This window comes from Podarcis gaigeae (genome assembly GCF_964106915.1).
Source record: "Podarcis gaigeae genome assembly, chromosome: 3".
Lineage (NCBI taxonomy): Eukaryota > Metazoa > Chordata > Lepidosauria > Squamata > Lacertidae > Podarcis > Podarcis gaigeae.
This window is the reverse complement of record NC_139680.1, coordinates 94,331,107-94,359,095: the sequence shown is the minus strand read 5'-3', so window position 1 is coordinate 94,359,095 and position 27,989 is coordinate 94,331,107. Positions and strand designations below refer to the sequence as shown.

Genomic DNA, 27,989 nt, shown 5'->3' with positions numbered 1-27,989 from the left:
TGCAGAACATATGACATGATGTTTTATCTTTCTTAATATATAGTCTGCAGCAACACACTTATATTGCAATTCTTCATATTTTCTATGTTTTTAATTTATGCCTGCTTATTTTGTTCAGTTCTCCTGTACTGTTCTTTGCAAATTTCCTTCTCTTCAGATTGTGGGGGCTGGGCAACCACAAAGTCATTGAAAAAAGTCAGCAGGGAGAGAAGCAGCTCAGCTCTGTTCACTGCAGCCAGCCAGCGAGACATCTTTTTATGGGTTGTAAGCTTCGGGTGTGGAGGCAGAGTCCAAGTCGAAGCCCCTCACCACGGAAAAGGGTGCCTCACTGGCTGCATGAGGTCACACGCACCATGTGCAGGCATGTGCGCGTGATGTTTCACATCCGTGTGTGGCAGTGGGCACCCACAATCCTGAGGGCACCCCTGCTCTTTTGTGCAATGTAGTTGAAAATAATGGTTAACATGCAGGGCAGAGAGATGTATTTAAAGAATTCTGATGTGGCTGAAACTATGCAGTATCAGGAACCTCCCTGCCATGCCCCTACTCTCACCCAACCCAAAAATGTATATATATTGTGGATATTATTTAACTAAGAAGAAAATGAAACTCTTTTTTTAGTAGTAAGAGAGCCACTGCAGGTCAAAGGGACGTTATGAAATGAAATGTCTATGCATTCATTGTTTGAAGTTAGTAGAGGTGGTGTTGCTTTTTAAAGTGCTAACTTTCACGGTATAAACTCTGAAGGAGTTAATCAGAGTAGATAATGCAAGCTGTTGGAGAATAGATGGTGCATACTCCTTTCTGTCCTGTTACTGTACTTTTCCCTCCTAAATTCCTTAAATATGTTCATATTATGTAACAAGGATAAAATTTGTATTACAGTTACTGATAATTAAAATACATCTAAAAGGTGATTCCTAAAGTGTTTGTAACTAAAATAACAGTACCTTTAATTTAGAAAATGATGGTGACATTCAGGCCTTAGATTTTAGGAGACTAGTACATCTAATTCATACTCTTCCCCCACTTTAATCAATGTTTCTAAAACTAAACCCAATGCTTTTTTCTGGGAGGACGCAGGGGTACGCATACTCCTAAACATTTTGTGAATCTAAGTTTGGCCTCATTGAGGGGCAGTATTTCAATAGGAGTAGGAAAATGAGAGTATCCCAAAACATATATATTTTTTAGAAAAAAGCACTGTCTAAACCTAATCCTAAGGTGTATGGCTTTATGCTATACTGGTATTTCTCATGAATTAAGTGATTAAGTGGAATTGTTCATACCAATTGCCAACTACAGCTTTTTGCTGATACAAAATAGCTTGGAAAATATATACTGCATGTGTTTATTATAGTTACAGTTGCTATGAACATCTATAACTCTCCAACAATTTCTTTGATTTATGTTCAAAACCATACAGGGCATGAAATGATGCCTGCAACCTTACATTTTCCTCAAGAACATTGTGGAGAGCAGATATATTCCAAAACATCATGTTAGATTCCTTGTTATGTCTCCTTTTTAAAATAAATGTATGATAATCAATTACACATGCTTCAAAGCAACTGCCACTAGATTCCCCATCAGAAAATATGTTCTAGAAAAATAGCACCATTCTCTTATCCTATGGCTTCAATAATATTTTTTTCTCCTTCCGTTATCAAAGGAAACATCACACTGTACAAAATGTTCCAGTCTCTGCACAACATGCACAACATAATAGTCAAATCCTGTAGTGGGTTTTCAGTAAGGCATTTTCAGGGGGCTATGTGTTAAGAAAGGGAAGGGCTGTAGTTCAGTGGTTTAACCAAGTTTAACCACCAGCATCTTTAGCTAGGGCTGGGAAAGACCCCTGCCTGAAACCCTGAAGAGCCACTGCCAGTCAATGTAGACAGTTGAGCTAGATGGAGCAATGTTCTGACTCAGTATATGGCAGCTTCCTATGTTCTTCTTGGCCATGCCTTTAAAAAAAGCAGCAACAACTCCATTGAAATAAGAAGTGGGACTAATGTTACCTGGGAAGAAATTCTGCCCTGATTCCACCTATCCCCACATATTTATGTATTTATTAATTTACTTTTGTAGGCTGCCTTTCCCCCAGGAAGCCTTTGCAACAATTAAGCAATTCATAAATTAATTCATACCAACAAAAGCTATCATATACATACAGAACAGCCGAAAAGTCTGAGACAACAGAAAGTCACTCAAGGTCATAGGTCCAGTGGAAAAATAATGTTCACTGCAGCTCAGTGGAAGCTTTGTCATGTGAGAACCATACAAACTCCAGGGAATTATCACAATCTGGACACCAGTGCTGAAAAGTTACTGTCCCGAGTCGCTGCAACCTGCACTTCCAACAGCACCACACAACCTCTCTCATGTTCAAGCAATCTACCTAGTATTCACATTCAATAAAAAATTATAGGTCTATTTGTAGAAATTTTGGAGAAGGCTCAGCACCTTTCCCCCCACTTTGTTTGTTTTAAGGTGAAGTATTTTGCTAGAGGTTCCTGAAAGCTGTGGATGCTTTAATAGAAAGAGAATATGGGTCCAGATATAAGGGATACCTGCAGTAGATTCACACAGCTGTGTTTTCCATGTAAGAAAAGAAATATTGCTCCAAGGTCACCCAATAAGTATTTGTAAATGGGTGGGTATTTAAAATCATGTCTCGCCAAGTCATGTTCAGCACTCTCTATCCACTACAATGCATTGGCTCTCTCAAAGCTTCCTTTTTACATACTGTATATGCTTACAAAAGCTTTTTCAGGTTGCATGACAGGCAATATTGGTATAGTGATGGGGGGGGGGATTTCCATGTGATAAGTGTATGTGAAGCCAACCCAGGCTGTATGCTTAAGTATGGCCAAGAAAAATCCCTTTCTACCTAGTCTCTTTGGTGCTATTATCTATTAATTTGAAACAGTTTTTCCTCCCTAGCAAGGTATGGTGCCTTTAAAAAATGGATGTTTGCTTGTGCTCAGGCGTTTGAAATATTTTTCCAGCCTCAGATCCAGGAGTATTCCCTGTTTTTAGCAAACACAGGTGGAAAATGTAACTGAAAACATGCAGTATTAACAGTCTGTTCAACTTGACATCTTCTGCTGTTTCTCTGTGTGAAACGTTGACATCATTTGAACCCTAAGCATGGTTAACATAAAACCACCTGGACTAAAGCAAATTAAAGTATTTTAATAAGATGAACATTGTCCTACTGTACCCCCAAACTTCCCTCCCTCCTTCCCCCACATGCCACCCCTCATATTAACAAAGCACCCATTTTCACATTGCTCTCATAATGAAATCTTCAAGGAGTGATGGAGTTAAACCGCATGTGCACCATAGCCCTATTGTCCATGCAGCTCTGCTAGATGGCATCAACAGTTGTTCACCTATTTTCACAGTGGGAAATTACAAGGTACTCACTATATAGGAATAATCAGACAGTATCTAGGTCAAAATCAAAGGAAGTCTGCCCCATCCATCTGGTGGGGGGGTGTAGAATTCAAATGCAAACATCATGGCAACGTAAAAACAAGGAACTGATTTGTCAGACTTATTATTTATCCTTAAACATTCTAAATAAAGGTAAAACTGCTTTGAGTAAAAACACACAAAAAGGTAGTATTAGCTCAGTCTGGTTTTTCAAAAGGCATTTGAAATAAATATAAAACTACAATATTAGAAAAAATATATAATCATTATTCAAACAGCTGACTTGAAACGGTCCCTTGTTCATGGGGAAATCTTCAGTTAGTTTTTCAAGTACCAGCAGTTCAGTCGAAAGATTCACCAACTGCCCCCTGGAGAAAACTGTAGATCTGCATTTAAATGGAGATATATTGTTTCCAAATGTGCACTACCTGGAAGGCAGATACTGTCAAGGTTTTTTAGTGAATGGATTTAAAATTGCATTAGGTAAGTTTCATTGCTGTAACCCTTATTGCTTCTTAGGACTGAGGCTATTTATTTAGGATTTTGTCTGCATGCATATTTTTTGCCCTAATAATTAAACAAAGCTGCCCACTAACAAAGGGGAACCACTGCTTTATAGAGTGTTCAGATATGACCAACGAGGACCATACTGGCCTTCTTGAATACAACTCTGACATTATTAAGTTATCATACAAGTTATATATAGTTATGTATAAAGCTTTACAATACAACTAGTTTAGAGTTATAAAATACTGTATAAAATGCATGACCAGTACATATCCTGCATATTATTCAAAATATTTTACCAACAATTTAAAATGTGTTTTCTGGCATTTAGCTCTGACCCTTTATATTCATGCATTTTTCAGTGAATGATCTTAAGAAAGTGTTGAATCCCACATCACTGAAACTGCTTATTAACACACATGCTTTCTCAATTTTTAGACCTAACAGACTATTTTGACTAGTCAACAATACACATTTAAAACCCAGGAGACTTTTAAAATCAGATGAATCCTGGCTGGCATATTGGAAAACCATTATCAGATCAGATCATCCCTCTTTTTTCTTTTACTGTACATGAATGCAGATATAGACACATATTTCTTCAATACACTCACAGACAACACCAAAAAAAAAACCTTCTAGAAAAGTTTTGCATAAGTATGCTGTTAAGGCATATGTAATGTTCATAAAGAAAAAGACACTCACAATCAATTTCAAACACTCAGACATTAGTCTAGGCAGCCTCCTGCTGAATTTCTGGTTGCAATGAAATGTCCCTGTAAACAAGGTTACTGAGAACAAACCAAGATATCCTTCTCAGCAACACCTTCAACAGGAGCCCTTCAGCTGTCTACTTAGTTTGTTATGCCTTATCTTATAGCACTGACATTCTAATGCTGATTCAAATTCTGGGTTCAAAATGAAAGATGAAATATCTTTAAGATCACTTAATATTGAAATACTGATGCAATAATAAGCAGTGCTATGATAACAAAGCAGATAGAATACTCTAGATGGTAACCTTTTAATTTTGGGAACAGAAGGGAGTATGCTAGTGCATACACTTAATGTAGTTAAATTATCTGCTTATTTTCATATCAGATACTTTCAGCATCAAATCACTATCTTCTGTCTATTAAATATTTTTAAAAATAAATATTTTAGTGACTTAACGATAGAATACAATAATATTTATTTATTTTGTATCCCAACCTACATTCTAAGATCTAGGATGATGGGGAGGTAATAATAACATAAATAAAGCAAGAAAATCTCATTTTAGTACACATATTCCAGAAAAAATACAATAAAAACAACATATCAGCAATATCAAATAGCAGCACTGCTGATATCCAAAGGCTGGAACAAACAGCCAGGTTTTCACCAGTCTTAGGGGTGCCAGTAAGTGCTCAAGCCAATCAAATTTCAGGGTGGGGGTGCTCCAGAGCCAGGGTACCGTAATAGAAACGAACCACACATGAGTCACTGCCGGGCATACAGATCCCAATGACAGGATGCTAAGGAGCCAGAACCACTCCCCACCCAACTGCAGATATAAACTGCAGGGCAGGAACATACAAAATATATAACAAAACAAAAGCAAACCAATAACTCCCCCTCCCACAAACACATTTAAAAAGCCACAGAATAGGGTTGCCATATTTCAAAAAGTGAAAATCTGGATACAAAAGTTTTGTTATTGGTTGCCGTAAGTCTGGATTTTACCGGACATTACAGCCATTTCCGCCCACTGTTTCCGGACATATGGCAACCCTACCATGTTAATCAGCCAAATGCCTGATTGAAGAGAAATGTTTTTGCTTGGTACCTAAAGATATGTAATGAAGGTTTCAGGTCAGCCTTCCTGGAGAGAGCATTCCACAAATGGGGAGCCAATGCAGAAAAGGCCTGTTCTCATATTGCCATCCTCCGGACCTCTCGTGGAGGAGGCAATATTTACATGCACTTTTCAGGTGGACCTCACAAATGGTTCACAACAGACCATCACAACAATAAGCACCATTTAAAAAGTTATTACTATTATAAGGACAATGATAATAAATAATGGCACATGCACGCATCCCTATGGCCAACAATCTGCACATCCAAGGTATTAAAGTAGCTTCATATGTTACAAATCCCTGCATGAAATTAGAATGAATTAATTAGTATAGCCATAAACTGCAACATGTTGCCATGTTTATTGTTGCCAAGTTTATTGTTGCATGAACATGCCAGGGCAGGCCTCAGTTGGCCATGGCCTTGAGCACCTGTGTGTAAGATCATGAAACATGACAAACTATGTGTACCATGCTCATTCCGGTTCAAAAGAATCAGTAGCCTATATAAATTAAATTGTGTTGTGAGCATGCCTGATGTGAAAGTAAGTTACGATTCAGACATCACATAGAATGCAAACCTGGCAATGCAATGTCAGTTCAAAAATGCCCTATTTATTGCATTGGGGCTTACTCCTACATAAGCAGATATAAGATTTCTGCATAAATCACTTTAATTTCTAAATTATTTCTTTTAAAGTAACATCTAAACCAGTGATATACAGTGGAACCTCGGGTTGCAGACATAATCCGTGATGGAGGCGTGTCCACAACCCACAGCGTTCGCATCCTGAAGCATCACGTCTGCGCAGGGGTGATTTGGCGCTTCTGCACATGCACAAAGTGCAATTTAGTGCTTCTGCGCATGCGCGAGTGGCGAAACCCGGAAGTAACCTGTTCCGGTACTTCCAGGTTTCCTGCGGTCCGCAACCCGAAAACATGTAACCTGAAGCATCCGTATGACTGTATCCATATTCATCAGAATTAAAACAAAAATCATTTCATTAACTGCCTTCATAAATTAAATCATAGCTTAAACAAACTATGGTTTGAGGTGAGCAAGTAGCATGCCTAGTAAACATTGCTCAAAAGTTTCCATGGCTCTCCTCTTTTACATCTTTTGCATCACCGGGAAACACAGCAGAGTCTAACTTGTTATAACATCCAAGCCTAGGCTCATAGTTTGTTTCTCTCCACATATACCAAGAGCAGTAACCAAGGTTTGTTACTGGCATACTATACAAGGTTTGTTTGGATAAACAAACCTTGGGTAAAGGTTTGGATGACATGACAAGTCAGACTCTGGTTTGTTTAGTCTGTAGTGCAGGAGCAGGGGAAGAGTCATGGAAGTAGCACACATTAAGCCATGGCTTTTAAAAAAAGCATCTGTGGCCGGTGTGGCATGGTTCTGATAGTCTACTCCAATACACTTCTACCACTGAGTTCAGTAAGGCTTGTTCTCAGGAAAGAGTGCCTTCATCCTATTGGGCTGGGTGTTATACACATTGAGCTCTATGAGTCTATGAGGTCATCTCTTCATGCAAAATAAAACTGCATGCCTAAAACCTTGCCACAGCTGCCTTCTTCTAACCCTCCCTATTATAGTCAAAATGCATCACCTCTGCAGTATTCCTCTACATTGATAGTTACATGAAGAAAATTCAGATTTCTCTTCTGCCTTTGTGTATCTTCTACAAGTACTCCCCTAATAGCCATATTTAAGTTAAGCCTGTTTAATAAGACATATAAGTACATGGCTGCGGAGGGAGAAATCTACAATGTGAGCAAGTGAGCAATCACAGTTCTCCTCCTCCCCTCCTCCTGTCTTCCCTCTTCTTTCTTTAACCTTTGAGAGAAAATGCACCAACCCACTGGCAACTTCCCAAGTATGTTTTCATGTGCAGTCACAGCTAACTGTAAGGAGCAGAATCCACCACATTAATAGCTACTCACAGCTTAAAAACACACAAAGGTCTCCCAGACATGCAGCTCAGGAGGACACAGAAGCACAAATGCCTTTGTTCAAAACACACACAAAACGTGCTCCTGACACTTTATGTCAGGCTTCTTCAACCTCGGCCCTCCAGTTGTTTTGAGACTACAATTCCCACCATCCCTGACCACTGGTCCTGCTAGCTAGGGATCATGGGAGTTGTAGGCCAAAAACATCTGGAGGGCCGAGGTTGAGGAAGCCTGCTTTATGTGCTATACATATATAGGTAGTTTAAAATGTGGGGTTTCCTCCCCAACACACACTTGTTTCCTTCCTTGTAAGAAAAAAAGAGTGTGATGCCTGCATGTAGGGATGAAATGCCACTGTGTGTAGGGACAAAAGCAAGCCACTGAAACAATGGTGCATAGATCTCCCAAGTCATCTCTCACAGAAAGAGGCTCATCTCACTTTCACTTTCTGACTCTCTCAACACCCCTCTCCTCAGGGTCTTACCTTTTTGCTTAAGATACTATGCAAAGTGCAATGCACATTGCCCATTGATTGCAGCATGTATATATAATAAACTATAATATGTAAGACAACAGAAGAAAGGTGCACCTCTCACAACATAAGGGCTCAACTACCATACCCCACACAAGAGGGGCCCAGTTATCTAGGTCATCCTCCTGCCAAATAGCAGCTCCCTGGATAGAAAGCTGTCCCATTCCTCTCCCACCTTCCAGATTTACAGCTCCCCAAAACAGCACAAGCAAAACACAATGTGTATAAAGGGGGTAGGGGAATCCCTTTTGACCAGTACAACTTCTGCTGCCACAAGTTTTGGGACCTTTGTGGAATTTAATTATCATCTACCTCTCTAAACCTTGATACTCAGAGGAAGGAAGATTGCATGAACCTCAAGCCAGATGTCACTTTCCCTCTTTCCTCTCGATTTTTGAACTGCTGTGTGTGTGTGTGTGTGAGAGAGAGAGAGAGAGAGAGAGAGAGCAGGAAAACACACATAATCTCAACACAAACACAACAAGCTTTCTTCCTTCCGTGCTCCCCAACCCCATACATATTTTATTGAAACTGAGACCCATTTTGTTCAATAGTACTTCTTCTAATACATGTCTACTTGAAAGTAAATCACACTGAGTTCAACTGGAGTTACTCCTAAGTAAGTGCACATGAGAGCACTGCTTCACACAATCAGTACCACAATGTGGTAAAACCATATTAATAAGAGGGAGGGGGATAGATAAGAATAATTCCCCTAGTATTTAACTGGCAGGCAGGCCTGTTTGGCTCCTGCAAATCGCTCATCAGAAAGTGTTTTAAGAAAAAGAGCGGTGGTGGGGTGAGGTTCTAATGTCTCTTTCCCCGTGTGCCACCTCCAAAGCTCCCGCGGACAGATCGCGCTGCCCTTGGTAATCCAAGAGGCGAGGCAGCCAATGTAGCAGCCGATTGGCAAAGCTGCGGAACTTCTGAGCTCCTTGAAAGGGAATCTAGGAGTGGTGGGACAGGCGCGCGGACGTACCCACACCCACAAACACCCACACAGGGTATCAGTCACACATTCCAAGCAGCCGCAGATCAATTAATAATAACAACAAGAGCAATAACAGTAACAATACAGTTTGTTGCGATTGCAGGCACATTATACTGGCAACAGCTTTAAAGTCAAGTCCTCTCACTCCAGCCCCGAGAATCCCCCCCCCCCACCTGCGCACGGTGATTCTAATGCTGCCTCCATCTCTGCATGCTGAGTGAGGAACTGCCCCATGACTGTGGCTCCTCGAACCCTAGCCAGCTGCAATGATCTTTTGTTGTTCTTGTTGTTGTTTAAATAAATAATTCCCCTTACACGAACGGAAAGGAAAGGTTGGGGAGGGCAGGAACAGGACAAAAACCTGCGGGAATGGAATCTGTCACCATACTCAAAACACGCAAGAAAAACAAACAAAAACCCCAAGCTATCCTTAAAAAGAAAATAAGAAATGGTAAAGAGGTGGCGGGGAGCGGGAGAAATCAATAAAGCCCGGGTGGCTGGTTTGACTGTGTGATTTCTATGAAAAGGAACTGACTCCAGAGCAAGTCAAATTGAACCAGGTCTGAAGGTGGAAAGGTGGGGGGGAGGAGTGTAACAGAGCTTCTATCAGCTGTTCGGCTCTTCCCAATCTAAAAAAGAAAGGGGGGAAAGGGAAAGGGGGGGATGCCCCAAATGTAATGTTAGTTTTCAGATGTGCATGATAAGATAAGGTGTGGACTCGGTTTACCTGGTCAGGGCAGAACCGCAGGCGGTTTAATCAGGTGAGTCGTCGGGGACTGTAAAGAAGCCGAAGCCGGTTTCTTTGCTAGGAAAGTCTACAACCCCATGCAGGGACATTGCAAAATCTTTACACACGCCTCCTTTAACTGGGCTTCCGCGACCTCAGCCGGAGAAAGGGGGGAGATGCCTGCCCGAGGCAGCTTGAGGCCACCTCCTCGAGCTCTCGCCCGGAGATCGGCGGGGTCTCCCGCAGCACGGGGTCCATTTAAACGGCTGCTCCGCACCAGGCGAAGCCGGCTGTGAGGGGGAGAAAGGCGGCGGTGGGCACCCGAAGGATGCACGGGCCTCCCTGTTTCCTTGGTAGAGTCGATCCGCACTCAGTCTGACCCAGGACGTCACTCTGCCTGTCTGTTTTCTCAATGATAACTTGGCAGGAGAAGGGGGAAGCTGCCAGGTCCCCCCCCTCCTTCCTTCCTTTCTTTCTCTCTCTCTCTCTCTCTTTCTCTGAGATCATTACTTGGTATGTGCACTTTTCTCGTATGCATTTTTTAAAATATATAAATATATATGTAATAATGCCCGAAGATCGTCTTATGCATAATCATGGTGATCGTTAGCAGCCTGCTCGGTTGTATTTGCATTGATTTGAGTCTGCCTGTGTGGCTGCGTGTGTTGTTTCTTGCTGCTGCTGTTCTTAAAGGGGCTTGGTGGGTGGCTGGGGTGGCTGGGTGAGAAAATACTATTGCCTATTTGTACAAAGAATCCACCAGCATTTAGAGATCCCAACATAACCTACAACTGGCACCGTTCTTCCCAGTCATTATTCCATAATCAAAATATGCAGATCCAGTCAGTCGATCCTGCCAAATCCCAATGATTTCCTCATTTGTCTTTTCCCATTCATCTGATTAGCCACGTTGAATGTTTGTCTGCTGTATTTTCATTACACAAGTGAACATACCCCAGTTCCTAGACAAAAGGTGGGGGCGGGTGAGAACCCGTTTGGGGATGCATTTTTTTTTTCACTCAGCTACTAAAATTTCAAATGTAATAAAAGATTGCTTAAACTGCTTTTATTACATCCAGAATTTATTAGTTATTACAATAATAGAACTACAGTACTGTACTGGAAAGTCTTTCCAAATCTGGAACCCAAGGATTGATTTGCTCTGCTCTGCTCTGCTCTGCTCTTCTCTGCTCTGATTGTGCCACAGAAATAATGCTTCTAGAATAACCAAAATCGCTCAAATCAATGTCTCAAACTGTAATTAATTGCCTATGTCATATCAAAATTGTGAGAATATAAAAATAAACTGTGGGCAGACCTCATTTGTTCTGTAATGTTATGACCAGTTACTTGGTTTCAGTATATTATGCATCAGTTGGTTTCAACAGTGCTTGGTTTCAAGTGTTTGTCATATGGTAATCAACATCCACCAAAGAACCATGGCCACAGTCAATGCCTGTGGAAAGACCTGTGTGTGCATAGCAGGAAATGCTTTTTCATTTCCTCCCCAATTTTTCATGACATTATGAAAACTGCTGTTTGAACTTGTGATGAAAGATATATGTCTGTTATTTATGCCTAGGTGGAGTTTCAGGTGGAGCTCTTTCCCATGTACTTTTCTTAATGGTGGTCCATCTATTTGACTCATAGTCTACCGTTTGGATAAGGTCCAACTAACAGGAAAATTCTCGTGTAGTGTTGACGTGGCATAGCCATCATCGGTTGCCAGATTTTGAAACAATCAGATTAAATCCACTAGCAAGTATCTAGGAAAGGGCTGTAGTTCTAGTAGCAGAGCACATACGTCACATGCAAAAGTCTCTGGGTTCAGTCCCTGGCCTCTTCAGTTAGGCCTGGAATTGACCCCTACCTAAAATTAGGTGCTTGGCTGCCAGTCATTGTAGAGCTATGGACCAAAGATTTGATTCCATATAAGGCAGATTCCTATGTTGGTTCAAGCAATTTTTTTAATACTTTTGGAGTTGTAATGTACTAATCTCAATGCATGTTGGGAGCGCCTCTGAGCAACAGTAGCAGTACCACAACAAATTGTCTGTTTATTACTTCTCTATCCCACCTTTCTTCCAATGAATTGAAGGCAGCTCAATCTTCTCTCTCTCCCCCCCCCCCCGCCCATTTTAAACCTCAGAAAAACTTTGAGGCATGTTAGACAGACTGAGACAATGGTGACTGTTCCAGCGATCAATGACCAGGAAGCTTTATGGCTTGAGGATTTGAACTTGGTTTTCCTAGTCCAACATTCTAACCACACTGACTTATGGTGGGTTCAGTAGTACATAACAGGTTGTCAAACTTGAGGCAGTGGAGCACATCACTAGTGCCGAAGAAATGTCACCTAAAATGGTTGTGTCTCCCAGGTGTAACACATACAGATACTCTGTGGTAACCTCCCATCCACTGTTAATCTCCATCGCCACCTACTCTTGACCACCAGGAACCTGGAGAAAGGGCAAGGTGATCTGTAATGTGGTGGCAAAACTCCAGGCAGTAAGTGCTTTTGTACATCACAGCACAGAGACAGATCTGTCACTTTAGGGATACCATTTTTGGTGTCATCCCCATGACAGTTGTAATGTGCGCTCCAGCCCAGATTCAGTGCCAAATGCTCCTACCAGGCTGTTGCCAAGTACTATCAGAGAGAAAAAGAATAAGGCATCCAGATCGTATGATGGGTAGATTTCTCCTGCAACAAATTGGACACCTCACATGAAGTACTCTTGCACAATTGATTTATATGCTGTCAGTACTGGTGGTACTGGATTGTGAGATGCCATTTATTTCAGAATATTATAATACTCCATGCAGCACAACAGGTTCTCTTTATTTTAGAACATCCTATTAGTGCCATATAGAAGCAGCCTCAAAGTATCTCCTGCTTTCTCAGTCTTGATCATGCAGTTTAACATACTTTGAACTAGTTTAGGATGCAGTGAGTAGCTGCAAAAATCACCAGAGGAATCAGCAGTCCAACAATTTCCCTGTAATTGCATTTTCTGGACCAGCTATTATATGCACACAAACTTATATAAGTCTATAACTTCAACCAATCATTCCCTGTCAGGAACAGCCCTCACCTAACAATATCCATATGGTACAGTGATAAATAGGGACGCAGGTGGCGCTGTGGGTTAAAGCCTCAGCGCCTAGGACTTGCCGATCGAAAGGTCGGCGGATCGAATCCCTGCGGCGGGGTGCGCTCCCGCTGCTCGGTCCCAGCGCCTGCCAACCTAGCAGTTCGAAAGCACCTCCGGGTGCAAGTAGATAAATAGGGACCGCTTACCAGCGGGAAGGTAAACAGCGTTTCCGTGTGCGGCTCTGGCTCGCCAGAGCAGCTTTGTCACGCTGGCCACGTGACCCGGAAGTGTCTACGGACAGCGCTGGCCCCTGGCCTCTTGAGTGAGATGGGCACACAACCCCAGAGTCTGTCAAGACTGGCCCGTACGGGCAGGGGTACCTTTACCTTTACCTTTTACAGTGATAAATTGCTAGTATTCACCTACGGTAATATGGAACAAAACAGATGTAAGAAAATATGCTGTGCAAACCTATGCATATTTACTGAGAAGTAATTTCTACTATCTACTGTGGGACTGATGTACTGGTAATTCTATTTAGGATTTTAGCTTAAAACAACAACCCAGCATTTTCAAAGATAACATAACTAATCATCCTTTTAAACCAGCTGTATCTATAATAACATATAAATACATCTAATTTGTACTTATTTAGAATGTTTCATTGTTCCAAGCATCCTTCAGGGTTCCAAACAATTTACTTGTGAAAGTAATAATCAAATATTTATATGCTAATATACAGTATATGGTGCTGTTTAGAGTTCAGTGTGGCAGCAATATGGAAATCAGTTCACACTGAAGGCCGTTTGCCCAGACATCTGAACATACACTATTTTAAATACAATTTTACAGCTTTGTCTTCAAAGAACTTCATTGGTGAAAGTCCAATATAAAAGCCTCTCATCTGTATAGTCTACACTGCACATAACACATATACATTAGAAAGTGTGTGTGTGTGTGTGTGTGTGTATAATGTGCACTGTATGAATGTATACAGTGTGAATGAGCTGAAGATACTGAACAAAACACAAGTTTTCCAAGTTGATGGCAGTTAGGCCAATAACCACCCAGGCATTTAGCCAAAGAGATCTCAAATGCTATCAGCCTATGTGGATCTATACACAACAATGATCAAATTAATTTAAAATGTAGTAAGTTTGCAGTATTGTACACCTATGCATTGAGAACAATATGAGTTAGAAACACATGAGCAAGTATACTTTTTGAGCTTCTGGCTGAAATGCTAAATATCCCCATGCAGTATGCTTTTGAAACTTATGAACACCTGGAGCAAAACAGGGGTGGGAGTAAAAAGTTATACTTGACACATTTAGATCTTTGGTTACACTTAAAGCAATTCCAAACATTGCCAAGTTTGATTATAGGAATAAGTACATGATGAAAACAAATTAGGGCTGGTTTGCACATGTGATGGGAGTGCTGAAATTCCTCCAATAAGTATGTCTTAGTTATGCATATTTAGGAGTACTATGATGTATGAACTGGAAGTATATGCATGTATACATGATTACATGGGATGGCAGTGATTCCCATGACATAATGACTCTAAAAAGTGTTGCCAAGGTAGTGCAGCCTTATATTTAACTGCACATTTAACTGCTCATTCACACTATGACTATTCTCAACATCATTACAAGAATACACAAGCGATGTGATGATCTTTAAGGAGAGAATCTGGCATACAAATCATAATATATTGATAAATATATTGTAAGAACTATGTGTTTTTGAAACTGTTCATCTAGTTGTACTGGTTTTCCAAAAGTGCTCTTTCCTAGTTTAATGCATGAATTAATGGCTTTTAATCATCACACTAAAAAAAAAACAGCCTGACTTTCTAAAACGTGACTTGCAAAAGAGGTAAAGAACAAAACCTTTTCCTTTTTTTAACAATACTGATTGTGTGAAGAAAAGCATGCTAAGAATGTCTGGGGATAATTAATATATTTGCAGTTACCTGAAGAATATGTCATAAAATATGATCCAGTGTGATGTAGTGCTTAGAGTGCCTGACTAGGGTCAAGTAGACTCAGGTTCAAGCCCCACCTCAGCCATGAACCTCACTTTTAGCCTAATCTATGCCACATGGTTGTTGTGAAGATTAAAGCAGGAGGGCAGACCATGTGTACTAATATGAGCTCATTGTTGGAATACAAGCGTAATGAAAAATAAAATATGAAATATTTCTAATCCATGACTTGGATCCACATTCATGTGTTATATGCCTAGGGAGACCCACCATCTGGGTTGAAGTTTCTGAGTGTTGCAGGACTCTCCAGAGAGATGTGCTATGTTGCATGGTTAGCTATAGCTGAGGGATAAAAATCAGGGTCCTATCATGGATACATAGAAATGTGTTTGCACAGGGGTCCTTGGACTGGAGCCCATATTTTCTAATATAGTTCTAATTCACATTACTGTCTGTCAAAAGAGAGTTGGGTTATATTCATGTTCCTTCAATCTCTTCCCCTTTTTAACACACAATCAAGGCTTAAATCAGAGTTACTTCATTGAATATGTATTTTAATATATCAGATACAATGGTAGCTTAAAAAGATAGTATACAAATTATAATTTGGGCCTATTAAATTATAAACTGCAATATTTTACTAAAACATTGTCCATATCACGTTAATGATATCTCCTTAATTTTTGTGGTGGCTTCCCCTTGTGGAATGCTCTCCCCAGTGAGACTTGCCTGGCACCTTTGTTACATATCTCTAGGCGCCAAGCAAAAGCATTCTTCTCCCAGGCCTTTGGCTACTTAAACTGTGGCCTTTTAATCTGCCTAAAGGGGCGTTATTGTTTTTGTTTGTTTTTATGGTATGTAGTTTTGTGTTTTTACATTGTAAACCCCCCTGTGATCTTCAGATGAAGAGTGGTATAGAAATCTAATTAATTAAAATTACTTATTAATAATAAGGAATTTCTAAAAGACCTGAATGAAGCGGCTACAGAATGACAGGGTATAGGGCTTTGAGGGGATGAGATATTATTCTGATTGACTTACACTGTTACAAGCTGTGGAGAACATTGTTGCAATCAGCAGTACTGCCAGTATAAAAATGGGTTTGAGTGAGATCTGCGTCCAGCTCACGCAGCATAACTGTTTTATGGGAACATTACAAAAATGAAAGTCTTACTCAATCTAAACAGGAAAACATGCCCCTATGATTTAAAGCTCAGCAGAAACTTTACTGAAAGCATGCTGGCTTGTTTTATGATACAAACCTTTATGGGAATTAGAATTTGCTCAGAATGAAGGCGTTATCAGAGTCACTGGACTCTAGAACTGAGCTAGTTCTGTTGTGAGAATAAATGGGCTAGAGGGCAGGGTATAGAATGGACAGGGGACTACAACTTAAGTTGAGGGAATAAAGGTTAAAAGGATGTACCTTAGAAAAGAAATGAGACATTTTTAAAAGTAATTGTTGTCAACACACACTGCCAGCCTGAGAGAAATTGTCTGCTTTATCCATAATCCAGAATAACTTTATTCATGGTCATATAACATACTACAGAGGTAAGCAGCATTGTGTCTGTCATTGTGTCTGACCCAGCTGATCAGTAGACAGACCAATCTGCCTGAGGATTGTTTCCAGACTGCTGATCACCAGACCTTGCATAAGCAAGTCTACTGTGCTAGATTCTGGGGAAACTGACGTTCAGGATTTTGAAAAGTCCTTAACAATTTCCTAGCCATTACTAGTTAGTGGCTAGCAGAAAATGTAAGAATTAGCCTTGACAAATCTGGTAACCTAACAAGGGTCAGGAAGAAATCACTCTGTGATGTTTGAATACAAAGGATGAACTAAGATTCAAAATGCAAATACAAGTTTCTCAGATTCATTTTTATGTCCATTTCTTTATGAAAACCTGCCATGTTTGGAGGAAGGTTTATGCTTACTTCTAATCAATGGGCCAAGGCTCAGGAAGACCAAAGATTGGACAAAGGAGGACAGCTTATTGATACTGCAATGGAAGTGTTATTCTGTATAACAGACATTTACTGCTTCTTTGAAGTTTACTTAATGCTGACTGCATCTAAAGTCTGCTGGGCAGTTCTGGACTGCTGAGATAGAGAGGTTTGCCACACTTATTATTCCTTCTTAACACAAAATGTAAATCTTGCCAATTGGAATAAGATTGAATTGAACAGAGATGGCAGAATTGTAAAATGAATCTTTATTTAACTATAAATGGCTATCCTATATATATATGAGCAAAACCCTGAGTTGCTCAGATAGAATGTGTTACTGAAACCAATTGCACTTCTGTACTTTGTGTGTTTATGCTGGAAGTAACTCATGAGTTTCTAATAAGCAAAGCAAAAGATAGCTGCACATTGTTTAAAATTTTACAATACACTAAAGAAGCCCTAGAAATTGGAGAACCATTTGATATGAGCAATGATGCAAAAACCATCAATGAGATAAATGCTTTTGGAATGGATGCTAACAACACAGCAAAATAGTTTATTCACAATATGAAAAAAAGAAATGATGCCATATTCCGTGTATTAAAGTAGGCAAATGATTATTTGGATACAATGGCAATATCAATGTGCAGCATTCTTAAAGACCATAGACTGCAATTATTTTTTTCAAGTGTAAAGAAGAGGAGTCATTGTATTCATATCAAGGAGTGTAGCTTTCTTTTGATTCTCAAACATGACAAAATCCATTGAGAGCTACACATGAGTACTGAAAAAATTCCCTATGTCACAGAGATTTGCATTGTTTTATCATTGTGGAAAATTAAATCCATGGAATAGCAGTACATATACACTGAAAGCATTACCTCTTATAAAAATCTGAGGTGCAGTAGGATTCTATGATCTTGCCTACATAAACACACCTTAGGTTTCATGAGCATATGAAGATGCTTTACCTTGAGTAAGATTATTGCTCAACCTAGCACAGTTGAGCCTCTTTGCCTGGGATTGGCTCTCTCAAGATGTTAGGGAGAAGTTATTTCCAGCCCTGCAGTAAGAACCATTTAGTTTTTGATGACAGGGTCTAAATTTGGCCTAAGCCACCTCACAGAATTATTTTGAGGTTAAGCGAGAACTATTCACATCACCCTAAGCAAAGGGTGGGATATAAATGTAATAAAAAATGTACACAAAAAATAGCATCATCTTGACCATAGCCTAACACTCAGCAGTTGGCCTGATTTCACATGACTGCAATATCAAGCGATTATCTATCTGCATGTGTGAATCAACTCTTAAGAGATATAAAAGCAGAGAGAAATGGTTTAGCAAACTGGGAAAAAATATCGGGTCTATGCATTTCTGCATTACTTCTCCCCACTAACACACCAGCTCCAGCACTTCAGTCCAGGGCTGTTTAAATCAGAGGTCTCCATGACACCTGGTGAAGGAATAGGACTTTCAACCACATTCTTTTGGGGGTTCTGTGTATGGTTTGGACTATAAAATGGTTGTTTTTTGTATGAGAGATTCTTCTATAAAGGGACAGATGTTAACAAGAAAGTTAAAAGTATGCACAGGAAACTTCTGCACAGACGGGTCAAAAGTTGTTGGGAGAATAGTTTGCTCAGGAAGGTTAGAAGTGCACAGGAGTGTCAAAGGTTCAACCTAGGAATCTTACAATTAAGAAAGAGAAAGTTAAGAACTCTACTTTCCTTCTGACTAATTAAAATAGGGGTGGTTAGCCTGTGGCCCATGAGCCCCTGCAACTTTATCTGCTGATGTGATTGAATGATAAACAATCCCTCTACCTGCTCTTTAGAGAGGATTTAAAAAGAGCAGTTAGTTTATATCCATTTTCAGCACTAAGCACCACAGTGCCGAGATAGAAGATAAGGCCTCCTATTCAAATATATAGGGTAAAAGATAAAGAACCCCTGGACGGTTAAGTCCAGTCAAAGGTGATTATGGGGTTGCGGCTCTCATCTTGCTTTCAGGCCAAGGGAACCAGCATTTGTCCACAGACAGCTTTCTGGGTCAAGTGGCTAGCATGACTAAACCACTTCTGGCACAACAGAACACCATGATGGAAACCAGAGCACACGGAAACACAGTTTATATTCAAATATATGCACTCCCTCTGATGGCCCTTTAAAGAGCATCTCTAAAACCATCTGCCTGCTGCATTTTCCTCCACCACAGTGCTAGACTCAGGATGGGTGGAAATACTGCCTTTTACTAGAATGGGTACAGCTGGAAATGCTGGTTGTTTCTGCATATGTGTGTATCCCTCTGTGTGTATGTTAGTGCATGCAAGAGTATGAGTAAGAGAGAGAGAGAGAATTCTGGGAGACTTCATGCCTGGTGAGTGTATACTATATGTGTGGTGAATGTGCACATGTGGTAATTATATATGTATGTTCTATATGTGTTGTGTGTGTGCATGCCCACATAGATTGGCTAAACCTACTGCTACTACATGGCCCTTGGAGCAGTGACTGCCTTTCAATGCAGTCCACAAAAAATGCTAGCCACCTCAAAGGTTGGGAGACTAGTGAAATTACTAGGTATGTTAAGGTGGAACTTAGGATAATTAATTGAAGAACTGAAGAGCTGCAAGGCAGAGAAGGAACTGAAACACTGAAACCACAACACTGGATGGTGGACTGTATCTGGGTTGCTGTATCACAGTTTTTGCAGAGCTGGTTTGTCTTCTTGTCCTCTGTGTGGATGGATAGTGGAAGCAGGATCAATTAAACAGATCACTGAATGTTGTGCTTTCTCTTCATAGTACAATCAATTCATAGGATTCGGCTTTTGGAGTTTAGGGTATGGGTTGCCTGTGCACACATTCAAGTTGTTTTTGTAAGTGCAGTAATCCACAATCATTCTGATCTATTTGCTAATGTTTCCAGTTTAGCTATGTAAGAGGCCTAAGCTTTTGTGATGTGCAGTGGCTGCATCAGGGCACTCTTTATGCTGCATCATCTTCACTCTGGAAAGGAGACTGGTAAGGATCAGAGGTGACATGCCTGTTTCTGGCTTCCATCTTAATCTTAGCTTAAGACTCTAAACTGTGCTTTTAAGATAACTTTGGCTTTTTAACAGTTAAAGCATTAAGTGAAAAATCAGAAGAAGCAGACTAGTACAGCAAGGATAGGAAACTCCAGACTTGGAGGCTGAATGAGGCCCTCCAGACATCGCTATCTAGCCCTTGGGACTCTCCCTAGGCCACATACTTTGTTGTCTCTACAGTGGTACCTCAGTTTACGAACTTAATCCGTTCTTAAACCGAAACCGTTCTTAAACCGAAACCGTTCTTAAACCAAAACCGTTCTTAAACCAAAACCGTTCTTAAACCGAGGTGTGCTTTCCCTAATGGGGCCTCCCGCCGCCGGTGCCCTTCCACTCTTCATATTCTGTTTGTAGACCAAGGTAAAGTTCTCAAACTGGGACACTATTTCCGGTTTTGCGGAGCTTGTAAACCGAATCGTTCTTAAACCAGACTGTTCTTAAACCGAGGTACCACTGAACTTTGTACCTTCCTTGAATGTTTCTGCCTTGCTAGCATGTATCTTTGAATTCTGAGCATTCTTCTTGCTTGTCTGGATGGAGGACAGAGATATGTGAGAGTGTGTGTCTAGAAACAAGCCTACTGTAGAAGATAAAATTAATTGCTTTGCCTACTTTTGGCCTATGACCCCACCCATTTGGCTTCCATAAGATTGCCTAGAAGGGAATGCAGTCCTTGGGCTGAAAACATTCCCCACCCCTGCAAGATAGCAAAAAATAAATGAAATTAAATATTTTCCACTTGCTGCTTTTGTTTTTTATACTGATTTTGCAGGGGTTATTCCTGATTGATTTTCGTATCTAATCCTGTTGATAAAGTCTACAACCATGGTACTACTTTTATTAACTTTTGCTTTCATATCAAGACAAATCCAACACTTCTGATTGTTGTCAGTGCCAACTTCAGTACCAGTCATCCTTCAGCTGCTTCCGGGTCTCAAGCACCCCAACAGGTCCCATTGCTGATGCTGACCTTGAGTCTGCACCACCACTTAGTAAGTATAGCAGCTGCCTGCCATTTTAAATTTCTCACAGTACTATGGAGCACATGGCACAGGGTCTCTCCAGAGCACTGAGGGAAATTTTTAATGGTAGCCAGGGACCCAGTTATATAAGACAAAGACTGCCTTGCCAAAGTCATATAAAAGCTGGAGCCAGCCAATTTTGTGACTATTGAATCCGGAAAAGTACAACCCAAGAGGAATACTTCTTAAAACTCGACTTCTGAATTATATCAGGTGGTTGCAAGTCTTTGCATAATTCCCTGTGGGCACCAGTTAAGAGCATTTAGTGGTGCAACTCTGTTGTGTGTATCATAATAAATGTTACCAAATTGTAAGGGTAAAGGAGAACAACAAAGGAGGGGGGAAATACATTTTAAAGCAGGGCAGTGGGATTTGTTCTGGGCTGAAAAACAAACTAGACAGCCTCGGTTAATTTGCAGGTTTTATTAACTTAATTAGGAAGAGTGACAACATGTTGGGAACTGTGACAAGTTGGTTATACCCCCAACCCCACCCATGCCAGCCGATTCAATCAGCCAACTGGAATGTCCAGTAGCTGCCTGATACTGCCAGCTCTAAAACTGGGAATGTCACCATGTTCATCAAATTTGGATTGTGAGATCTTAAACCATAATAAACTTTAAAAGGGGTGGGAAAGAGAGAAATTAAATTCTTTCGTTTTTTGAAATGTTCTAGGATTATAGTTCCTGTTTTTTAGAAAAAGCAGAAAATTAACTGCAGGCCTAAGCTGCTGCTTTCTGTAATAGGATGTTTACTATCTGACATCAAGCTGCTGTTGGGAATGCCTGATTACAGCACAGAGAAACCTTAAGCACTGCTAACTATAACATTAATGGGGAATACATTATTCAGTTATGTGGCTGAGAATTCTTTTAACGGGGGTATATAAACCGAGGAGAGAGATAGAGAGAAACTTTAGGTCCTGCTGGTAGGACTTAAAATAAAATGTTGTAGTGTGGGGTGCTCCTGTTCAAGATGCCAGCCAGCCATGCTCTTTCCAATGGCACTCTATTCCACCCTACACACTTCCTATTTTCCCTCTCCCAATGTAGGGCAGTAGTCTGTGTCCACAAAACATGATCAATCTTCATTAAGCTGTTTCGTGGTTCTTCCCATGCCTAGTTACAGATAGGTAGCCGTGTTGGTCTGCCATAGTCAAAACAAAAAAAATTCCTTCCAGTGGCACTTTAAAGACCAACCAAGTTAGTTCTTGGTATGAGCTTTCGTGTGCATGCACACTTCTTCAGATACCTGAAGAAGTATCTGAAGAAGTGTGCATGCACACGAAAGCTCATACCAAGAACTAACTTAGTTGGTCTTTAAGGTGCTACTGGAAGGAATTTCTTCCCATGCCTTTCAGGATTATTTCCCTAAAAAATAATAATCTTGTTGTTGTCTGGTAAACCCTGGGGTTCCCCTAAGCCTGGTGATTCAAATGTAATAAAACATGTTTCTCCTGCTGCACTTTAAATGGCAGAAAAGTGAACACTTCTATTTTTTTTAAAAAACAAATACAGATAAATATTAAATAATAAGCAGGCTTCATAAAGGTGCAATGGAAGACTAGTGAGGGCATTCTTTTCCTTATCATTCATTACCCAATAACATTTGAAAATAAAATGTTAAGTAAAGGATTGTTAATGTGTAATTAATCTCTGTTTATATGATCTTGGTAATATTCCCCCAGAACCATAATGTTGGGGGTTCTAATCTATGCTGAATGGAAAACTAGGATGTATTCATGTTTATTCTAAACTGTCAAAAAGTGCTTGTCAATGTAACAGGCAATGCAGAAACGGATTCCCATATCACAGCAACTCAAGAGCAGCACAGTGAATGCACATAGATGAACATTGCACCACTTCTGTGGATCCCTCTTAGTTGAGCCATCTAATTTCAGGGGTGTGGGGTAGTTTACAGCAGCATTCCAAAGTGCAGGTTTTTTTTCTTCCCCGTATAGGAATGAATGGCAGCCATAAAAAAACACACACCAAGTTAGTAAATAAACGAATGTTCTCCCTAAATACTATTTTTGCCTGGGAGAGCAAGTAGAGCAAGTTATGATCCTCTCGGCAGTCTTTCCAGTGGAAAACCGTTATTTCCCCCCATAGAACTCAATTGTATGAGCACATTGTTTTATATCAGTGTGTGTGTATCTTTAAAAGCACATTTGTCTCACCTTTACACACTATAATTTTAGAACTTTTATTAGGCCAGCCAAAATATGAGATGACAATGTGCATGCTTTCAAGCCTGCACACTTCTGTGATTTTCTGGTTGGCCTAATAAAAATATTGCCCTAATATGCTTTGATTTTTCTTATGGACCAAGGCCGCTAGCATAAGGTGTACAACTACACACATAACTTATGAAGTAGCCTGCATCCCTTGATTTTCTTTACTATAAATATTATTTGATCCATCTAAACTAAAGGCGAATGGGGAGTGGGATAAAACCTAGGCAGCTAGCTTCCTCCCTTTCTTGACTGAATGTAAGTTTAAGATTGGTTTTGCTATCTGTGTACAAGTAGAAGACAAGAGGAAAGTTCATCTCCTTTGTCCTGGCTGGTCTTGCCTTCAGTCACCAGGGTAAGGAGGATTTCCCTTGTGCTTATAGGCTGACCTGCGTATACATCACACAAAAATAAATGTGAGGACCTGCTTCTCTGCAAATGCAAGAAAGCCTTCAGATCCTTCCATTACTTTTCTTAATACCTGCAATATTCAATTTACACTCATCCTAATTATATTTTGACATGATACATTATAAAACGTTCCAGTCTGCTGGATACATGATACATTTTTAATTCTTTTTTAAACTTCAGCAGATCACTTTACCTGTAGTTATTTTGAGACAAACTGCAGTATTGAAAATGCTTTACAAACAGCCTTTCCAAAAAAACAACAACACACAATGTATTGGATAAGTAGTCAAATGCTTAGAAAAATCAAATATTAGAGGAATGTAAGCATGTTTATATTATGAGGACAAAACACAGTGAAAACAAGGCACTGCAGATTTTAACTTGATTACCAGTCCATAATCAAAGGATAAGGAGTTGACCTTGGCATACTGTCTCAAGGTAACAGTGATAAACACAAATGTACACAGACACACATACACATTCAGGTACTTTCTAACACAGAATAGACTTTAAATTCTTAAAGGGTCTGTTTAGCACATATTTTTGTATGTAAATTATATTACCAAACCCAGGTATAAACCATACAATTAACCGCTTATAGAAGCACATAATTATAGAGTTGAAAGGGACCTTGGAGGTCATCTACTCCAATACACAACAGTTCTAGGTTGAAGCCATTATTACCAGTATGTCATCAAAACAGTTAATGTTGCTCTATGGATACTTCACGTATTTTATATTACTGACATGTTAGGGAAATTAGTCTTATATTTGTTGCCAGTATCATTTGAACAGATATGACAATGCATACTAATTACCTTATTGCACAGCTCTCCTTTTTTATATACTCCTTTTCTAAATAACTTGTTTTGTATCCACATTTGTATAAATGTGTGTTAGATAACTGAATTAAATCAGCATTGACATTCACTTTAAGGTGACTCCTCTTTTTTGCAGAATGATAGGAAATCTTAATTTTTATTTTGATATTTGTATATTCCCACTCATTATTCTCTGTCATATATATCTATGGAATTTCAATATTTTGAATTGACTCCTGAGTTGCTGTGAGCAAAACTCCAGTCATGGGGTGCTTCCATTGGTGGAAGGGGAGAGGAGCTGGTTTTCACTGATTTTCCCTTCCTGCTGAAATCCACCCATTCTCTAATCTGTTATAGAGGGTTGACGGACCCAACTGTGTTGGGATGGAATGTGGGAGCTGCATGGGGGAATTAGCCAAAATTGCCTTCTGCCAACAGGAACTTCCACTGCCTTGAAAGCCCTTTCAGAAATGGAAGGACACTTGGGATCCAAGCCTTTGATTAAAAAAATCAAAAAATCAACACAAACTGAACCTAGAGGATATAACCACAATTTACATGTACGGACCAAATATTGTTATATAATTCCACAGTTCAAAGCCAACTACTTACATTACAAATTGATCCCCAAACCTTCATGTCTTCTCACCAAATATCCTTCTTTGAAACTCCCCTGTTAACGTTGCTCCTTGCACAACCCCAAATTAAGAAGTTATATTTGCCTCAAATTCTCTTTTTTCAGAATCAAGTTGATTTAGAAAGCTAGATGCTTATTGCAAAAATCAGCACCAAAAATCTTTACCCTTGTGCTAAAGATTAAACATGCAAAGTGTGATTCTGGAAAAAATAATCAACTTAAAAAGGGAAATGTCTCCTGTCACAAATTGATTTTCATTGTAAGACTGAAGTAATAAGCTTTAACTGACTCTTCTTATAGAGAATATTGTAAGAATTAGATAATAATTGAACAAAAGAGTTACATAACATTTCAAAGGTTCTCCCAAACCATACATTGCATTGATTTTCTTGAAACATCATTATGCAATCTGACCAATGTATCATGCAGTCTTTTATCTTAACCAGAATATCTAGCTTTATGGCAGAAAGGAGCCTCAGCTCTGGTATCAGTCCTAAAAAGAATGAAAGACAATATTCATATTTCCATGAAAGAGAACCATGGTTTGTCAAATGAGCCTTCAGGCATTCTCTCCAAAAATTACTCTAACTTTATTATTTAACTCTTCCAGTCTATCTTGTAACTTCAATGACCAGTTCCTGTTTCATTCTAACACATATTCACTTTAACATTCATTTCTTCTTGTATTTTGTCATGATTAGCATTATTTTCCCCAATAAATTTTATTTCTTAACTTTTTATTTTCTCTGCTACATTTCTATCCTATTTCTTTATCAGTATTTTGAAGCTATTCCAGTCCATTAATCTGACAAAATAAATATTTTATCTTTCAAGAGTTAAAATAGAACTAGACTCATGTATATATTTTCAGTGGCGTAGCGTGGGTTGTCAGCACCCAGGGCAAGGCAAGTAATTTGCACCCCCTAACCCGTGTATTTGCGCCCCCTAACCCATGGATTTGCGCCCCCTAACCCTAACCCCCAGATGTTGCGCCCGGTGCGGCCGGCCCCCCCTGCACCCCCCACGCTACGCCACTGTATATTTTGATTCAGATTTCTGACTGAATTTAGTTGCAAAATGAACTAAATTGGGAAGTATTGTTTTTATACCTTTCATCATCTCCCAGCTGAACCAGATACAAACAAATCAATTAATCATTCCTCCACAAACTATAAATCAGTAGTTATCAACTAGTCAGTTGAATAATCAATGTCAGTAAAACAAACCTTCAACTTTGATTTAAGCATGGAAGCATTGAAAATGATATCTAATGATCTAATGATCAGTTGTAGAAGATTTTAAAGGCCATTCAATGGTGTCACATTATTACAAGATGAAACCATCTCAAAGCACAAGAGATAAACATTTCCAACAATTTTTTTCAAAACACAGTCAAAATATTAGCAAGCAGAACAAAATAAAAAATTAATGCAATCTACAAACAAAACTGTTAACAAGCCAGAAATGTCATAACACAGTGGCAAGGAAGGAATCAGCAGCCTGGTGACTGTATGTGACTCTGTGTATGTGCTAAAGCCACCCTGGCTCTCCTGACCACTCCTCTTCCATGTTATGTTTGTGTATGTGCATGACAGAGAGAAAAGAGCAGTGGAGAAAGAGAAGTAGCTGCTACATGGTGAGTCGTGGGGGGGGGGGGACCCTTGCAATGGGTAGGGACAACCCAGAGAGTGGGAAGGAGGGAGGGAAGTGGGGAAATGTAAATGGATAAAGCTGAAACAAACAGAAGGAGGTGAAGCCTTGACAAGCAATCAGTTTCAGGCTATACTAATGGAGGAGAAAAATGGGGGGAGGGAACTGAGTAAAGTGGAGAGATAGGCCGTCCTGCAAAATGTCAATCATATTTGCACCACATCACACTTCCCAGTAGTACACCATCTCCAACATTCCCAAGGGAATGTGGAAATGTTCTTCACTCCTGCCCTAACACCTCAAGCAACCACAATCACTTCAAGTCAGAAGCCAAACTAACATCTCTTCCATTCTCTTCTCCCCAAAATGTGTGAAATATTGTAAATTTAAATGCATTATGAATGGAACTTTTTAAAAAAATGTTGCAGCATGAAGTGCTCCTGTTCAGGCTAGGGTTCCAGCCTGCTATGCCCTCTTTTGGCTACTGTATTCCACTCATGCCTCCTCAGTTTTATCTCCTAGTCCCTAAAAAAATTCATATCGCATTGTGTAGCCATTAGGTAAGTTCAGTCCTGTTTTGGTTCTCCCTCCCTTTAGAAGTTTTATCTAAAGTTTTTGTACTTGTGCAAACCTTGAGGTTCTCCTAAGCTTTAAGATACCTTCCTCTTGTGCAATTATGGTGCTGTTTTGGCTACACAAGAAATCACACATGGAGAATTAGCTTGCTATTAGTATATGAAACTGACAGAACAGTAAACATCACTCATAGAGTTTTTAATCAATAGATCTGTGACTAAAGGGATTGGTTGTCTACCAGCTCCTTCCAATCCTTGAAAGACCACACTAGCAAATTTAATGCCACAGAAGATTTAATTGGGATTCAAGATGACCAGATTGGAGAACTGGGCCAAAACTAACAATGAATTTCAAAAGGGACAAATGTCATGTTCTACACTTAAGGCAGGAATAATCAGCTGCCCAAATATATGATGGGGACACCTGGATTGACAGTAGTACATGTGAAAATAATCTAGGGGTCTTAGTAGCCACTGTTTGATGCAGCAGCAAAAAAAAGCTAATGCTATTTTAGGC

The 27,989-nt window shown here is 39.8% G+C and overlaps 1 protein-coding gene across 22 annotated transcripts in view; it reads right to left on the bottom strand.

Annotated features, from left to right (window-relative positions):
- ESRRG (estrogen related receptor gamma) overlaps positions 1 to 27,989 on the bottom strand; it is a 472,603-nt gene that overhangs the window by 425,517 nt on the left and 19,097 nt on the right. For 3 of the 22 annotated variants that reach the window (XM_083733532.1, XM_083733543.1, XM_083733542.1), the window contains exon 1: positions 9,999 to 10,377. The exons of 13 other annotated variants lie outside the window; for them this stretch is intronic. The gene's annotated coding sequence lies outside the window, so the exon portion shown is untranslated. Of the gene's footprint in view, positions 1 to 9,998; positions 10,378 to 27,989 lie in introns of those variants that run through there. 6 more of the 22 variants (XM_083733519.1, XM_083733549.1, XM_083733535.1 and 3 more) reach the window with 4 other exon arrangements.